General features: G+C 37.0%; 1 long non-coding RNA gene across 1 annotated transcript; it reads right to left on the bottom strand.

The window, feature by feature from the left end:
- Nucleotides 1–2250: 2250 nt before the first annotated feature.
- On the bottom strand, nucleotides 2251–16239 carry LOC141520075 (uncharacterized). Its single transcript, XR_012477534.1, has 3 exons — nucleotides 16062–16239; nucleotides 5147–5293; nucleotides 2251–3206 (listed from the first exon to the last, which is right to left on the bottom strand). It is a non-coding gene; the product is annotated as an uncharacterized LOC141520075 (long non-coding RNA).
- Between the last annotated feature and the right edge of the window lie 1443 nt (nucleotides 16240–17682).

Here is a 17682-nt window from a genome sequence, read left to right on the forward strand (position 1 = left end):
CTAATAGTCCAGTGAGGGTTTGCCTGTTTTAAATTCCTCCCCATTGGAGTAGATCCTCCATTCAGCCACTAATGTGATTTTCCTAAAAACACAAGTCGTGTCATGTCACCTTCCCTACTCAAAAAATTCCAGTTTTCCTATTATCACCAGGGGCAAATACAAAATGCTCTGGCATTTGAAGTCCTTCTTAATGAACCTCATTCCTACTTTTCCCATCTTCTTACATCCATTTAATATATTCATTTCCTATATGGTAGCTCTGGTCTTCCAATTGTTTAATGAACAAGACTTTACATCGCCAGGCTCTGGGCATTTTCTCTGGCTGGAACACTCTCCCTCCTCCCTTCTGTTTATGACCTTGCTTTCTTTTAAGTACTAGCTAAAATCCCACCTTCTTCTGTAAGCCTTCCCTAACTCCTTTTGATTCTAGTGACTTCCCTGTTTATTTTGTATACATTTGTTTGCAAATTATCTACTCCATTAAACTTTGAGTTTTAATTCTACCTAAATTAAGTTACTTGTTCAGTGTCATACCAAACTATCAAAAAATTCCTTTATTGGGGCAGATAGGTGGTGCATGGATAGAGCACCAGTCCTAGAGTCAGGAGAACCTGAGTTCAAATATGACCTCAGACACTTTATATTCACCTAGCTGTATGATTTTGAGCAAGTCACTTAACCCCATTGCCTTGCAAAAACAAAAAAAAAATCCATTATTTTATTGAACTAGAAAAATAGTAACAATTCATATGGAGGAACAAAAGTTCAAGAATATCAAGGGAATAAATGAAAAAAATGCAAAGGAAGGTGGCCTAACCATACCAGATCTAAAATTATATTATAAAGCATCAGTCATCGAAATTGTTTGGTACTGGCTAAGAAATAGAGTGGTGGGTCAGTGGAATAGATTAAGTACAAAAGAAACAATAGTAAATGATAAAGTAATCTGCTGTTTAATAAACCCAAAGACTCCAGCTACTAGAATAAGAATTCAATCTTTGATAAAAACTGGAAGATAATATGGCAGAAATAGTCACCAATATCTCATACCCTATATCCAGATAAGGTCAAAAATGGGTACAGGATTTAGACATAAAAGACACAACAATTATGAGAACAAGGAAGAGTTTATCTGTAAGATCTATGGAAAGGGGAGCAGTTTATGACCAAAGGATAGAGAACACTGTAAGATGCAAAATGGATAATTTTGATTATGTTAAGTTGAAAAGTTTGTACCCAAATAAAACCAATGCAATCAAGATTAAAAGGAAAGCAGTAAGTTGGGAAAAAAATTTTTACAGTTAGAAGTTTCAGATAAATGATTAATTTCTAAAATATATAGAGAACTGAGTATTATAAAAATACAGATCATTCCCCAATTGATAAATGTCAAAGGATATGAAAAGGCAATCCTCAGATGAAGAAATTAAAACTATTTATAGTCATATGAAAGAATTATTATTGCTCTAAATCAATATTGCTTAGAGAAATGCAAATTAAAACAACTCTGAGTTATCACCTCACACTTATTAGATTGGTCAATATGATTGAAAAGGAAAATGATCAATGTTGGAGGGAGTGTGGGGAAACTTTATTATTGATGAAGCTGTGATCCAACTATTCTGGAGAATCATTTGGAACTATGCCAAAAGGGCAAGAAAACTGTCCATTACCCTTTCAACCAGCAATACTACTACTACTAGGTATATATTCCAGAGATCACAAAAAAGGGTAAAAATCCACATGAATAAAAATATTTATAACAGCTCTTTTCATATTGGCAAAGAATTGAAAACTTAGGGAATGTCCATCAATTGGGGAATGACTAAACAAATTATGGTATATGAATGTGATGGAACACTATTGTTCTATAAGAAATCATGAAGGACAGGACTTCAGAATAGCCTGGAAAGAGTTGTATGAATTGGTGCTGAGTGAAGTAAGCAGAACCAGAAGAACACTGGTCTAACAGCAATATTGTGTGATGATCAACTATGATGCACTTGTTCATTTCAACAGTACAACTTTCAAAGACAATTCTAAAAGACTAGTGATGGAAAATACCATCCATATCCAGAGAAGGAACTATGGAATTTAAATGCAGATCAAAGTTTTCTATCTTCAGTTTTTAAAAGTTGTCTTATGTGTTATTTTTTTCCTAATTTTTTTTGTTTCAATTTGATTCTTCTTCTTTCACAACATGATTGGTATGGATTTCTGTTTAACATATGTATGTATAATCTATATTGGATTGCCTCCTGTCAGGAGTATGGGGAGGGAATGGAGGAAGGGAGAAAAATGTGAAACTCAAAAACTTGCAAAGAAATTTTTGCTAAACATTATATTTGTATGTAGATGGAAAAATAATAAAGTATTTTTTTAAAAAAAAGAATTACAGTTAGAAAATTCCACTTTTAAGTTTTAAAAGTATACAGATGTGAGAGTCTTTATAGTTAACACATTTACATTTTTTTTTTTAGGTTTTTGCAAGGCAATGGGGTTAAGTGGCTTGCCCAAGGCCACACAGCTGGTAATTATATCTGAGGCTGGATTTGAACTCAGGTACTCCTGACTCCAGGGCCAGTGCTCTATCCACTGTGCCACCTAGCCGCCCCAATACATTTACATTTTTTTAAGCAACACAGTTAAAAGAGACTAAGTATCTTGAAGAGTAGTAAACAGTTTTAAATGTAGCTGAGAAGTCAAATAGAATTGTTAACTTTGAGGAGAACTAGTTAAAAATAAGGGAAGAATCAAAGATAGAGAGGAGCTGATAACATGATTAATAGAAATGTGGAAGTTTGGGGAAAGGATGGACTTGGAGGGAAGGATAATGTAATGAGATCTCTGATGTCTAATCCTTGTCTAATCAATTATTCTACTATTCATTTCTTCCCATAAAAAATGAAAAGTAGAGGTATCTTAGTCATTGACCATATTTCAGTTCCATATCTTAATAGGAGGTCAATGGTGAAAAAGAGCAGAGCAGGAAAATGCTAAACTGTAGTGGATGAAAAAGGTAGAGTGATTATATTGGATAGATGGATATGATTTATCTTCCCACTCTCAAACTTCTGATGCATAACCATTGGGATCAGGCTACAGTTCCCTTGGGATCTGGCCATATCCTTACTTCAGGGACCTTTGTGATAGAGATCAATTGAGGTCTCTTCTAACTCTCCATCAATGATCCTCTGAGCAAAATCCTAGAAATGAGAAAAAAAACAAACTGGTATAGGAATGGAATAGTTTAATTAGAGTCATAACATCGAGAAATAATAGGAAATAACACTAAAAAAGTGGTTATGACTATTTGGCTATGCTGTGCAGATGTATGAGGCATATCAGACTAAGGCCAAGATAGATAAAGGTAGTTTGTCATCCAAGTTCTAATGGCAGTCCTACTTTTGGGGCTTCCTCTAAGGATATTTGTTGTTTGTGAGTTTATTTACATGAGAAAATGTGCTGGTTCCCTCTACAGATGAATAAAGAAGATGAACCTATTTATTCCATTGCTAACTACTACTTTGAAGTGACAGAAGTAATAAGTAGCACAGGTGGGGTTTGAACCTCTGTCTTTGACTTTGAAACCTAGTACTCTTTCTGTGAAGGTACATTATTTTTTTTTTGTTGCTGTTGGGGTTTTTTTGTTTTTGTTTTTGTTTTTTTACAAGGCAATGGGGTTAAGTGGCTTGCCTAAGGCCACACAGCTAGGTAATTATTAAGTGTCTGAGACCGAATTTGAACCCAGGTACTCCTGACTCCAGGGCTGGTGCTTTATCCACTGCACCAGAAGGTACATTATTGACTTAGATAATAACTATGCAGAAAACTTACAGCAAGTTACAGGCTTGTTCCTGGAAACTTTGAAACTTTCAAAGAAACATTCAACATGCCCCTGAATGGAAAACAATTCTAGAGAATTCTCAAAAAGAATATGGGAAACATGAATCCAAACTCTTAAATGAGCAGCATGCTTCAAAATTCTTTTAAGATAAGAATAGTAGTCCTTGAGAAAGGAGTGGGGTGGGTGGAAATTTAAGATCATCACCATGGCCTGATCTAAAATTTTATAATGGGGAGGTGGAAGTACAAGTACTTAGTTGGTATAGTGGATCCTGCTGGTCCTGGAGTCAGGAAGACTCATCTTACTGAATTTAAATTTGACTTCAGGTGTTTATTAGTTGTACAACCCTGGACAAGTCACTTAATCCTGTTTGCCTAAAGTTTCCTCATTTGTAAAGTGAGCTGGAGGAGGAAATGACAAACCACTCCAGTATTTCTTTTCTTTTCTTTTTTTTTTTAAGTTTTTGCAAGGCAAACGGGGTTAAGTGGCTTGCCCAAGGCCACACAGCTAGGTAATTATTAAGTGTCTGAGGCCAGATTTGAACTCAGATACTCCTGACTCCAGGGCTGGTGCTCTATCCACTGTGCCCCCTAGCCGCCCACACTCCAGTATTTCTAAGAAAACTCTAAATGAGGTCACAATGAATTGGACAAGACTGAAATCACTGAACAGCAGGGAAAGTATCAGTCAGAAGAAGTGCAAGTTATGTATGTTAGACCAGATCATTAAATTATAAAGATGGAAAGCATTATAGTCCTTCCTCTCAAAAAGTTTACAGTCTAAAGGCAAAGACAAATGACACAAGTATATAAATAAGAGTAATACAAGCTCATATATAATAAGGACCCAGAAAAGGTCAAGATAAAAATCCTTTGAGAAATCTAAGAAGTATAATATTTCTTTTTTTAGAAAGGGATTTAATTTGCAAGGCAATGGGGTTACATGACTTGCCACTGTGCCACCTAGCTGTCCCAGTCTAATCTTTCTAAAGGTTTATCAATGAAAGAAAAAAGGGAGGGAGAGGGAGAGGGAGGGAGGGAGGGAGAGAGAGAGAGAGAGAGAGAGAGAGAGAAACATTCAGACAGATATTTTAAGAGGACCAATAAATGTTGAAGGCATATGGGAAAGTCATAAGTAATTTAACAATATAATCTTTTTTAATTGTTTTTTTATTAAAGATGTTATTATTTGAGTTTTACAATTCCCCCCCCATCTTACTTTCCTCCCCCCACCCCCCCACAGGAAGCAATCTGTCAGTCTTTACTTTGTTTCCATTTCCATTGAACAATATAATCTTACCAGCATAGCTATTGCCTCTAACTGTAATGCAGTCATATGACATAGAAGATAAACTGCTGGCTTTTTGGGTTAAGATACCTCCTCTGACACAGGCTATGTGGCCAGGAAGAAATTGTTTCAGTTCTTTGGTGTCTGGGTCTCAATTTTCTGTGGATGTGAGAAGAGAGGAATTTAATTGGAGGGGGGGACCCTCAAGAAGATGAAAATAGAGTTTTTTTAATATTATATTATTTTATTTTTTCAATTACACGCAAAGATAACTTTCAAAGTTTTGAGTTCTATATTTTTCTCCCTCCCTCTCTCCCTCATCCTCATGACAATGAGTCAAATATGTACAATCATGTTTAACATATTTCTATTAGCCATGTTGTGAAAAAAGAACCAAAACTAAAAGGAAAAATAACCATGCAGGGGAAAAAAACATAAAACAAGCTTTAAAAAAGTAAAAATAGTAGGCTTTGATCTACATTCAGATTCCATTGTTTTTTCCTCCGGATATAGATGATAATTTTTTTTTATCAATAGTCTTTTAGACTTGTCTTTGTTCACTGAAGTGCTGAGAGGAGCTAAGTCAATCAGAGCTGATCATCACACACTCTTACTGTTAATGTGTACAATGTTCTCCAGATTCTGCTTATTTCATTCAGAATTAGTTTAATTAAAACCTTTCTAGGTTTTTTGAAGCCCACTTCTTCATGGTTTCTTACAGAGCAATAGTACTCTATCATATTTATATACCGTAATTTTCCATTTTATGGACATTCTCTCATTTTCCAGTTCTTTGCCACTACAAAAAAAATAGCTGCTATAAAGATTTTTGTGCATGTGGGTCTTTCCCCCTTTTTTATAATCTCTTTGGGATATAGATCCAGTAATGGTATTGCTCAATCAAAGGATATACACAGTTTTATTGCCCTTTGGGTATAATACCAAATTGCTCTCCAGAGTGGTTGGATCAGTTCACAACTCCACAAATAGTGAATTAGTGTCCCAGTTTTCCCACATCTCCAACATTGATCATTTTCCCTTTTTGCCATTTTAGCCAATCTGATAGCTGTGAGGTTTAGCATCCAGTTGGTTTAATTTGTGTTTTTCTAATCAATAATGATTTAGAGCATTTTTTCATATGACTAGATTGCATTAATTTCTTCATCTGAAAATTCCATTCATATCCATTGACTATTTATCAATTGGGGAATGACTTGTAATCTTATAAACTTGACTTAGTTCTCTAAATATTTTAGAAATGAGTCCTTAGGTAATAGGGTTTAAACAGACCTTTGCACTTTGTTAACAAATATTAAGGCCTCATAATCTCTGTTATCTCTCCTTGCTTTCTCTGTTTACATTTCCTGTGAAAGTGGAACTAAATTGCCCTATACTTAAATGTAAAATTAGAGGATTAGACTAGACGCCCCTGCAGTTTCTTCCAGTTTTCCATCTGTAATCCCCTATAAACATTTGTGGTTTGGTGTGATGATTAAGGAGCAAACTATGAGTGTGCAATGCAGATGAGAATGATAGGGTTTCAGAAGAGTTTAGCAGACAAGTCCATGCTGTATATTTGAAATGAGATGAAAAAAGTATCAAGTGATATAAAAATGTAAGGTGGTTTGATTCTTTTCAGACCCCCTCCCTCCTGAGTCCTCCTCTTCAGATAGTTGGTCTCAGATGTATATTTCTAATATTAGCCTCCCAAATGCTTCCAGTCATACTCATCACAAAATGAGGGATGGACTCAAGAATGAGCCCATCTTACTAGTTAAAGATTAGAAGAGAAACAGATGTCTCATATTTTCCTGTTAGACTTTAAGCTCCATGAAGGCAGTGACTGAGTCAAAAAATCTTTGCATCTCCTTCAGCTCCTGTGCATAGTAGGTCTTTAACAAATATTTGGGGAAATGAAACCGAATTGATTCTTACTTGTCACCAAATATAAAAACATTTCAAGTAGTATTTCTGGTTGGTTATTTTATAAGAGACAGACATGCATAACAGAGAGAAAGAGAGAGAGAGAGAGCTGCCCTTGAAGCTAATAAGAAAGACCTGGGTTCAAATCCTACTTTGGTTATTTTTTTCCAGGGAAGTTCCAGGCCAATATAATTCATTCTCTGGACTTTATCACCATGCTTCAGCTATCTTTTCCTTTGATCCCTGAACCCCCCCCTTCTCCCATTAGGGAGGTTCTTCTCAGAACCTGCCTTTTGAAGAAAGATCCAGACCAGGTTCATTCTTGGGAATTTAACCATCAATCTCAGCAGGGTCCCCTCCTTTTGACTTTTTTAGCTTCCTTTAAATTTAATGTTATCTCTCCTCTCCATACTCTCACCAATTAAGATAAAAGCACTTTGAAGACAAGACTTAATGTTCTTTTTAGTGGCTTATTTCTATCTATAACGTTCAGCCTACCTGGTACATTGTAAGCACATAATAAATGCTTGCTGACATGACTTGTCACTTCCTAGATGTATGACCCTGGGCAAGTCATTTAAGAACTTAGTGCTCTTGGGTCTCTGAGTCTAGGCAACATCCTCATTTAACATTGCAGTGAAGATGTCAGCCAGCATGGGTAGTGAGAGCTCCTTATATCAATGAAATCACAGAACCAGTCAATATTTGTCCCTCATTTAGGAAACAGGTGGAAGGTACCCTGGAAAGAGTGTGGAATTTGAAGTCCCATGATCTAAATTTGAATCTGGCTTTTATCACTTATTAGCTGTATGACCTTTGGCTGTACATTTAAATCATTCTGGGTCTCAGTTTTCCTGTCAAATATTAGGTTCTATTGACTGGCCTCTGAAGTCTCTTCTGATTCCAAATCTATGATTCATTTTTTCTTTTCCCTTTTTTAAAACGATGAACTCAATTAATTAGGTCAGATGGCACAGGAAATGCTGGATTAGTCTCCAATCATGAAATGCTGACCTTGTTCCTCCAAAAAAGAAAGAGTGAATCATTATTTTCTCCTCAAACTAATGTTGAAACATAAATAAGAGAATCCCTATAGCAACCACTGCATGTTGGCTTCAGTTGAAGATTACAAAGGAATACTACAAGCCCTTCTCCTTTTCTGCTTGGATTTAGTCTGCCTGATTTCTTTATTTTTACTTTACCTGAAGTTGAAGTCAGAAAAGGGAAAGGTCAACCCTGAATGAGGCATCCCCCTATTCTCTATAGAGTTCATTCATCGGTGATCTTTAGAAAGAGCAGGATAACATCCCAGCAGATGTAGGGTGGGTAGGGAAGAGAAGGGGGAGGAGGAGGATAAAGGGAAAGAGAGGAGGAGGAGGAGGAGAAGGAGGGGTAGAGACATTCAACAAGAGATGCACCAGACCAGAGGTTTCTGTTTGGCTAATTCTCACACTCCCTTTAGAAGTAAATGAAAACATCAGAGCAAGATAGAGAAATTTCTGGACCTTATCCACCCAAGACTGACCATGAACTGTTTACCTTAAGGCCTTGCTGGGATATTCTCCCTCCTCATCCTCTGTGATAGTTTTGTAATTCACTTGGCAATGTTTCTTGCAGAATGACTATTTATAGATGCAGAGCCCTCTCTACAGAATGTATTTTAGACAAAATGATGAAGCTGGATCTTCTACCTTTTTCCCTCCTTCTTTGGCCAGGCCTCCAGACTCAATTCATTATTTCCCCCTCTATGGCCTTGTGAGACCATGAAGTGGACAATGATGTTTATTTGTAACTAACAGTCATAAGACTGCATTATCTCATTAGATCCTCTCAGCAAATCTGTGAGGTAGATGCTGCCATAATGATTATTCCCTTTTTGTAGTTGAGAAAACTGAGGTAGTTGGCTTAAGTGAGTTGGTCAGGGTTACACCGTGAGGGTCTTTCTGACCCCAGCCTTTAGATCTATCCATTGACCACAGGCGCAGGATTCTGTGGAATCTGGTAAGAGAAAAGAGTCAGTTGCCTTGGTACTCTAAGAGTGTAGACCTGCCAAATATAGGCCAAGTTTTCATTTTTGGCATCTTTTGTTCTCTGACCCCCTAGCTCCTTCCTTTCACTAATTCTCCCTTTACTTCCTTCTTGAAGCTCCAATGTGAATCAGTACTCCCTTCCCAATTTCCTGCTTTTGGAACACATGGACCAGTCTACATTTCTCATTTACTATTCTGTGTTCCAAAATTAGATTCACCACCTCCTTTCCAGTAAAACTACAATTCCCTTACAAGTACTTTTATTTTTTACTGGAAATGAAGCCATTCCAAGAACCACATTGAACCTCCAGCTGTCCTTTCTAATACCTCAAAGGTATTAAAATTCCTTAGGGATACCCATTTGTTAGGGTTCATTTTATTAGATGGTGGTGTCACCTTTCATGCTAACCTCCATTGGAAGTTGGAGAATTGGCCTCCCCTGGCTAACTCTCCATTCATAGGTTATGGTAGAAAGAACACTGGCTGACTTTAGAATGAGAGAATAGAGACAGTGACTGAATTTCACTGTTACCAGAGGGTCCTCGAGGAGAATATTAATGCAAGCCAGGACCTTCTCTACATCTTGGAGAGCTACCTAGAGCCCTTAGAGGTTTAAGTGACTTGCCCATAGTCACACAGCTACTATAATTCAGAAATGAGACTCAAACCCAGGTCATCCAGCCTTAGCTTTCTCTCCACTAAACCAGAGGCACTGGATTCATGCTTTCAATGGTGACCTGTTTGACTTTTCAAGAGAAGTCATTTAACCTCTGTGAGCCTTAGTTTCCTCATATGTAAAAGGAAAGGGTTGAGTCACATGATCTTTGAGGTCTCTTTTTATTCACGTAGGACCCTTTGATCCTTTTTTTTTTCCAGAGAATTGTGCCAAGAGAACATTCCTGACATTCTGGAAGTCCCTGGTTGGAAGGTTCAACTACCCTTAGAAAATGGCAATTGGAAAAGGAACTAAACACAAGTGCCTGGGGTCTACTATTAACCCTACTGAGGGAGAGGCGAAAATAGGAGAAGGGGAAAGGTGGGAGGAAAGGCAAGGGAGGGGGGAAGGAATTTCTTCTTGAAGGGTAGAATCTAGAAGCCACCAACTCTCCTTTTTCCCCCATTTCTATCTGCTGTTAGTCAAAATGGTGTGTACATCAGGTTTAAATTGCTAGGGACTTCACTTCTCCATAGATTTAGGTATCTGAGAGAATGAATGTGGAGTCTGGAGGTAGGAAAGAAATGAATTAGCAAGAAGAGTAATCTTGAGCTGGGGGCCTGAAGACAAAGGAGTCTTCTGTCTAAAAAGGGCAATTAGAACCCTGAGGACCTAAAAGTGATGCCTTAAGCCTGGGCCAAGCTAGTTGCGTAATTTAATACTGTTTTCTTGATTTTTTTTTCCTTTTTGGTCCAGACCTATGATTTCATTGGTGTGGGAACTCCCCTCTGCCATTACAAATGGGCAGCTGTTCTGCAATTTATAGAGCTGTCCAGAAGCATAGAGATATTGTGTCATACGGCTAGTATATATCTGAGGTAGAACTGGAACCCAGGTCTTCTTGGCTGACTCTACACTAGCCACTATACTATGCCTTCCTGATTTACCCCAATTATTTTTAAAGTCTAAACCACAGAATTCCCTCACACTCCATTAAAGCTGAGTGTTGCCTGGTGTTTGGGGGCTAACCTCTGAAAGTACTATTTGGCTGGCACACCCTGGTAAAACACAGTCATTTCCTAGGATATATAAATACATTATGTCATTCACTAAGACACTGGACTTTGCAAATGCTTTTTCATGGTCCCCGAACCCAATTGAACAATTGGCTTTCCAAATCAGAAGCTTCCATCAAATTTTGCTAGTTGCTCTTCATATCACAGGTTTACAGATTGTGTGGGGCTGATTTCAAGAACATTAGAGTTTCTTGACCATTTGTTTGTTTTAGCTGAGGAGTAAGTTTGGGGGGAGGTGGCAGTTTTTGGCAACCTAGTTTCTCAGTTGCCTTGGAATTCCTGCCAGGAGATACCTCGGTCTGACTGAAACCTTTGGAAGTCTTTCTTTCACTCCCAGCTCTGATTCCTCTCATGTATTTGTTTCGAAGGTATTTAAAAATAGAAGTGAGAAAACTTAGGTTCTGCAAGGTTCTTTGAGCTTCTGTGGAAATTTCTAAATTAGAAAATCTATCTTGGAGATAAGTGAGAAAAACGTGCCTTGATTTCTCTCTCTCCCTGTCTCTCTGACTTTCCCAGTCTCTATTTTCTCTGTCTGTCTCTCTCTGTCTTTCTCTGTCTCTGTCTCTGTCTCTGTCTCTGTCTCTGTCTGTCTCTCTCCGTCTCTCTCTCTCTCTCTCTCTCTCTCTCTCTCTCACACACACACACACACACACACACACACACACAAAATAACCATCACAAATGCACACATATTGACAATTACATGTTAAGAAAGCACCCAGATAATCAGGTCTTTTACTATAGTGCAAGACTGCTTCTGAGAGTTTTGGTCCCTGTTTCTTTAGTGAAGTGCATTTTTTTTTATAATGGGGTGCTTGTTCACCTATTATAAAGTCTGAATTTCTGACATGGAAGCACTGGGGACCAAACTATTTTGCACTTTCTTCTTTCCTCTGTTATCCTAAAAGAGATCATTTAACTTTTCTGAACCACATCAAATCAATAATAATAGCTGGCATATATAAAGTATTATGAGGTTTACAAAGCACTTCACAAAAGTGATCTCATTTTTACCATCATAGCAATCACGGGAGGATGGAAGTTATTATCCCCAATTTAACAGAGAATAATCTGATAGAGAAGTTGTGTCTCAGGTAGGATCACATTGGTAATAAGCATATGGGACAGGATTTGAACCTAGGTCTTCATGATCCAAAGTGCATCCTTCTAGCCATTTTACCACACTACAACTCTCAGCATATTTGCCTTTTTTGTACACATGTAAGGAATTATACTTGCTAAAGAAAACTTATGATTTCTTCCAAGCAGATGGTTGAGACCAATTTCATTTATTTTGCTAAACTTTATTTCTCCTGGAGTTGTAGGATCTAGCTATTGGAAATAAATTTTTTTAAGGGATTACTTTTAAAAATTCTTATGTTAACATCTTTCTGTTTTTATATCATCTTCATTTCTGAATGTATCTTTGTCACCTCTCCTTCTTAATGAGCTATCCCTTCTAACAAAGATTTTAAAAGAAGAAAAACAACAACCAATTGGTAGTGTATGAAGCAGTACAACTTAGACACAGTCCCCTCTTTCTCCAAAGAACAATATTAATAGAAACAATAACTTTTCCCAAGTCAAACTTGAGCATTGTAATGAGTGTGTTGCACTGTCTATTTACATAGTTATAATTGTTGTTTGTATGGTTTCTTTAGTTCTGAGAATTCTACTCTCTAAGCATTCATATAAACATCCCCATATTTTTATGAATTTGTCATATTCGTTGTTTTTTGGAGCACAGTAATCAATCCATTCATGTACCACCACTTGTTTGTCTGTGCCCCAAATGTTAGGCGCCCCCATTGTTTCTAGTTCTTCCTATTACAAAGAGAATTATTATGAATATTTTAATGTATATGCTGCCTCTCCCCCCTCCCCTTTTTAAGCATTAACTTTCTTGGGGTCACTAGATAATAGGGTGTGGACATTTTAGTCACTTCCTTCACATAAATCCAAATTGTTTTTCAGAAAGATTAGATAAATTTACAGCAGTATCAATATCTATTTTAATTAATAAATGCTTGTTTGCTCTTATACTTATAGGTATAAATATACATATATTTCTCCAAATAATCTATTTTCTGATCAAAGAACTGAGTCAGTTAAGGGAAAGTTTAGTCTAATGGACTTTATCTAGTTTCTGTGGCTAATGGGAGCAGGGTAAGGGAAGGGGCTCCTCAGCTGTTTCTTTCCTAAATGAGCAGTGAAACCAGATGTTGGAGTTTTGCACTGATAAGAGTTTCCCTCCCCTTCACCCCCCTCCCCCTTTCTTTTTATCAGTGTAATTAGAGTCTCTGGCCTGAGGGTAACATTCTCAAACTCTGGAGTTGTCTTCCTGGATTGCTCCAGGTAAGCCCTTTGAAAAATTCTTGCTGTTTACAATTCTAATTATGGAAAGGATTCCTGTATCTCCTTCCTTTACCAACTCTTTTACAAATGTGGAAAACTTGTGATTTGAAGGAACTTTTTGGACAGGAGTGTGGATTACTTTTTTTCCTTCTATTCTATTCCCCACTCTGTTTAATTCAATAAACTAAGGACTGAAGAAATCAAAATAACTCTTACTTTCTGAGAGATTACTTTCTTTTCAAGAGTTAAAATTTTTAAAACAGCAATTAAGCCATTTGAAAAGGGAGAGAAGACTATTAACAGTGAATTTAATAAAAGTTTTAAAGAGCAGTGTGATGTAGTCAGAGGGCATTGGACTTGCAATCATCAAGTCCTGGCCCGAGATTCTAACAAGGATTGCAGTCAGAGATGCTCAGCTCAGCCTCACCTGCTTCTCTTTCATTACTGGTCCCTAGATTCTACCACAGACCCCATTAGCTTTAGGACCTTAGGTCTCTGTTTCCTTATCTATAAAATAAAAGGTCAGACCTAATGACTGATAAGATATCTAAATCTATGAGCTGAGATAAGCCTTGAATGGAAGTAAGGATTCTAAGAGGTCAGTGGGTCCAAAAGCATAGATATGGGGGGGGGGGGGTAAACCAACTAATTTGGAGAACAGCTGGTTGTCCAGAACCTAGCTGGAAAATTGAGTAACAAAGAGAAGAAGAAATAAGCTTGGAAAGGTAGGTTGGATTGTGGAGGGTCTTAAGTGCCAGACTGAAGAATTTGTATTTTATCTTAGAAGTAATAAGAGTCACTGAAGATTTTTGCAAAATGGTAGAATTTGTGAGAAAGAAGATGGTTTTGGGAAAAGAATATTCAAGAACTTCAGCTGTCTTTTGAGTTGTAAAGCCTATCTTAGAAGCTGTCTAGGCTAAGAAGGTTTTTTCCAGCATCTTTGAATTATCTGCAAATTGCAAATTTGGGCAAAACTTTTTCTATTCTCTCTGCATTAATCAATTAAAGATTTATGAATAGGTACCTTTGTTATCCTTAGTAGTTATGCTTTTACATCTTTTCTCTAAAACAAAGAAATGTAAGTCCTTTGAGACTTGCCTAGTTAATGACACAATTCATACAGCAACCTTAAGGATTTACTGTGTACAATGTTAGGTTAGATACTAGGGATGAGAAGAGTAGTTTCAAGAGAAAATGGTCTCCCAGTCTCAATGAATAAGAGGGTAAGAAATAAGCATGTTTGTTGTTTAGTCACTGTCCAATTCATAATAATTCCATTTGAGGTTTTCTTGGCAAAGATACTAGACCAGTTTGCCATTTCCTTCTCCGGCTCATTTTACAAATGAGGAAACTGAGGCAAACACGGCCAGTAAGCGTCTGAGGCAAGATTTGAACTCAAGAGATGAGTTTTCCTAACTCTAGGTCCAACACTCTCTCTGCTGGGCCACCTAGCTGCTCCAAACAAACACAAAGTTGATGATAATTCACAATGCTGCATAAGTATACCAGAGGGGCATAGAAGTCTCTGTAAGGTCCTAAGGTGGAAGGGTCATTTGGTAGTAGGAGAAAGAAGCATCTTAGAACTGGAAGAAATCTTTGTGATCATGTGGTCCAAAATGATTTTTTTTCTTTTTTTAAAGATTTTGTTTATTTTGAGTTTTACAATTTTTCCCCTAATCTTACTTCCCTCCCTCCACAGAAGGCAATTTGTCAATTTTTACATTGTTTGCATGATACACATTGATCCAAATTGAATGTGATAAGAGAGAAATCATATCCTTAAGGAAGAAACATAAAGTAAAAGAGATAGCAAGATCAGACAACAAGATTTTTTTTTTCTAAATTAAAATAGTAGTCCTTGGTCTTTCTCTGGATACAGATGGTATTCTCCATCACAAACAGCCCCAAATTGTCCCTGATTTTTAATGAAGTGATCAAGTCCATCAGGGTTGATCATCACCCCTATCTTGTTGGAAGGGTGTACAATGTTTTTCTGGTTCTGCTCATCTCACTCAGCATCAGTTCATGCAAATCCCTCCAGGCTTCCCTGAATGCCCATTCCTCCTGGGTTCTAATAGAATCCAATAGTGTTCCATGACATACATTATACCACAGTTTGTTAAGCCATTCCCCAATGAAGGACTTTTACTTGATTTCCAATTCTTTGCCACCACAAACAGAGCTGCTACTAATATTTTTGTACAAGTGATATAAAACAATTGTTTTTATAGATGAGGAAATCCTTTTTTCCTTTTTTAACCAACAATCATTAGAGCTGCCAAAGTCATTTTCCTTAAAGTCTAAATCTGTTTTTAAAAAAGTATAGTGGCTCCTATTCCCCCAAGATAAAATATAAACTCAACATACACACACACACACACACACACACACACACACACATATATATATATATATATATAAAATTTGTGCTTATGTATGTGTGTTTCTATGATTTATGTAAGTTGTACATCTACATATATAAATACATGTGTGCACATACATATTATATTTTTACATATGAAATCTTGTTTGTATATAGCTATGTGCATGCTGTGGCCCAAATTATACTATGAACTCCTTGAGAGCAGAGGATACTTTTTTTTGGGGGGGGTTAGAATTGGGTGGATTAGTAGTTGGCATATTAACTTTGTAAACACTGGCATATATCTACACACACATACACACACATACATATATATATGTGTATATATATATGTATATATATACACATATACATAATAAATACTTGTTAAATTGATTCAACTAAGAACCCTTCAAAACCTTTAAGTGCAAAGACAACTTTTCAGGTTTATTGTACACCATTCCCCCAAGCTGCCTAATGACAAACTTGACTTTCCTTTCTCTTCATACCCTCCCCAGCCCCATACCTGGAATGAACTGTCTCATCTGAAGTGGGTTCAGTCCTTCCTTGCCTCTGTCTTGTAGAATCTTGTAGTTTCCTTCAGAGCAAAAAGTCTTTCCCCATCCCTTAAGTTGTTATCATTCTTTCGATCCTTACGCTTTCATGCCTATACTTGCTTGTTTACACAGGTTGTATCCTCTGAGTAAGCAATAATCTCCTTGAGGGTAAGGGCTGATTTTTCACTTTCTCTTTCTATTCCTAATGGCTTAACACAGTGCCTTGCACATAAATACTTGCTGGATTGAAATCTGAGGTTCAAGTTTTAAATATTTTTGTCACTGATTATTCTCAATACTCTCTCTCTCTCTGTTAATCATTCCTATGTCTCTCCACTTTCCCTTAATTAATTCATCCAAGGGGAGGTGGAGAACTCAAATAAACCTTTAAAAGTAGGTGCCAATGATTGGATGCTATTGAATTAGGGAACATGGGATGGAGTTACAGTAGATGACTCCAGAATGAAAGCACATGAAGATATTTTTAAAATAAAATAATACTGGAAGGATTTAGATTCATTTGCTGGGTTTGTGGAGGGAAGGGAAGGCAATTTCTGGGTCTTGCTGGGGAATGATAGGAAAACCCTAGCTTGGGAAAAGCCTCATAGAAGAAAGAGTATGCACATGATGTGCTGGGGTAGGACTAACCTGGAGATGGATAAATCAGAGCCTTGGTTACATTTACCTGGTTCATTATCCAGGGCAGGTAGGTGGTTCCATTGTGTACAGCATGCAGGGTCTGGAAGATTCATCTTCCAAAGTTCAAATATGCCCTCGGACCTCTGTGTGACCCTGGACAAATCACTTAATACCATTTGCCTCAGTTTCCTCATTTGTAAAATGAGTTGGAGAAGGAAATAGCAAATTTCAGTATCTTTGCCAAGAAAATCCCAAAACAGGATCATGAAGAGTTAGACACTGACTGAACAAAAATCTATTATCTAAGAAACTAAATTCCATATTGAAACAGTATGCCTTTGAATAGTTTAATCAGCTTCTAAGATGAAACATCTGTGAACCTTGTGCTTTGTCAAGGGTACAGATATCTTCAGAGTCAAGGTCTCACTGTGAACTTCAACTCATGCCCTGACCTCAGCCTGCTGGATTTTTTTTTTAAATTTCATTTATAATTCTGAAACTGCTGCTAAAGGGGCATTAGGGTAGGTTGGATTTAGTATTTCTTTGAAGGATTTTCAAAATCTGGAAAAAGGAAAGAAAAATTTATTTTGTACCAACTGGCACAGCTGTCAGTTCTTTTATACATACATCTATATTTTACAGAAATAAAAAGAAGTAATCAGGATCTGTCCTTGGGACATGTAGTTTGGTAATGGAGGGAACCAATGGCACAAATGATTTAAAAAAGTGAATTTTAGAAAACCAATATTGGTGATGTGATGTAGTGAAATGAGTTAGAACCCCTTACTTTGTGACCTTGGGTAACTCAAATAAATTCACTGTGCCTCAGTGTTTTGATCTGAAAAATGGAAATCATATTATGCTATTTCAGAGTTGATTAGAGGACCAAATGAGATAATGTGTGCAAATAACTTATCTCATTTTGCTTGGTATATACTTACATGTATACCA

Source organism: Macrotis lagotis, chromosome 4 (genome assembly GCF_037893015.1).
Source record: "Macrotis lagotis isolate mMagLag1 chromosome 4, bilby.v1.9.chrom.fasta, whole genome shotgun sequence".
Taxonomy (NCBI): domain Eukaryota; kingdom Metazoa; phylum Chordata; class Mammalia; order Peramelemorphia; family Peramelidae; genus Macrotis; species Macrotis lagotis.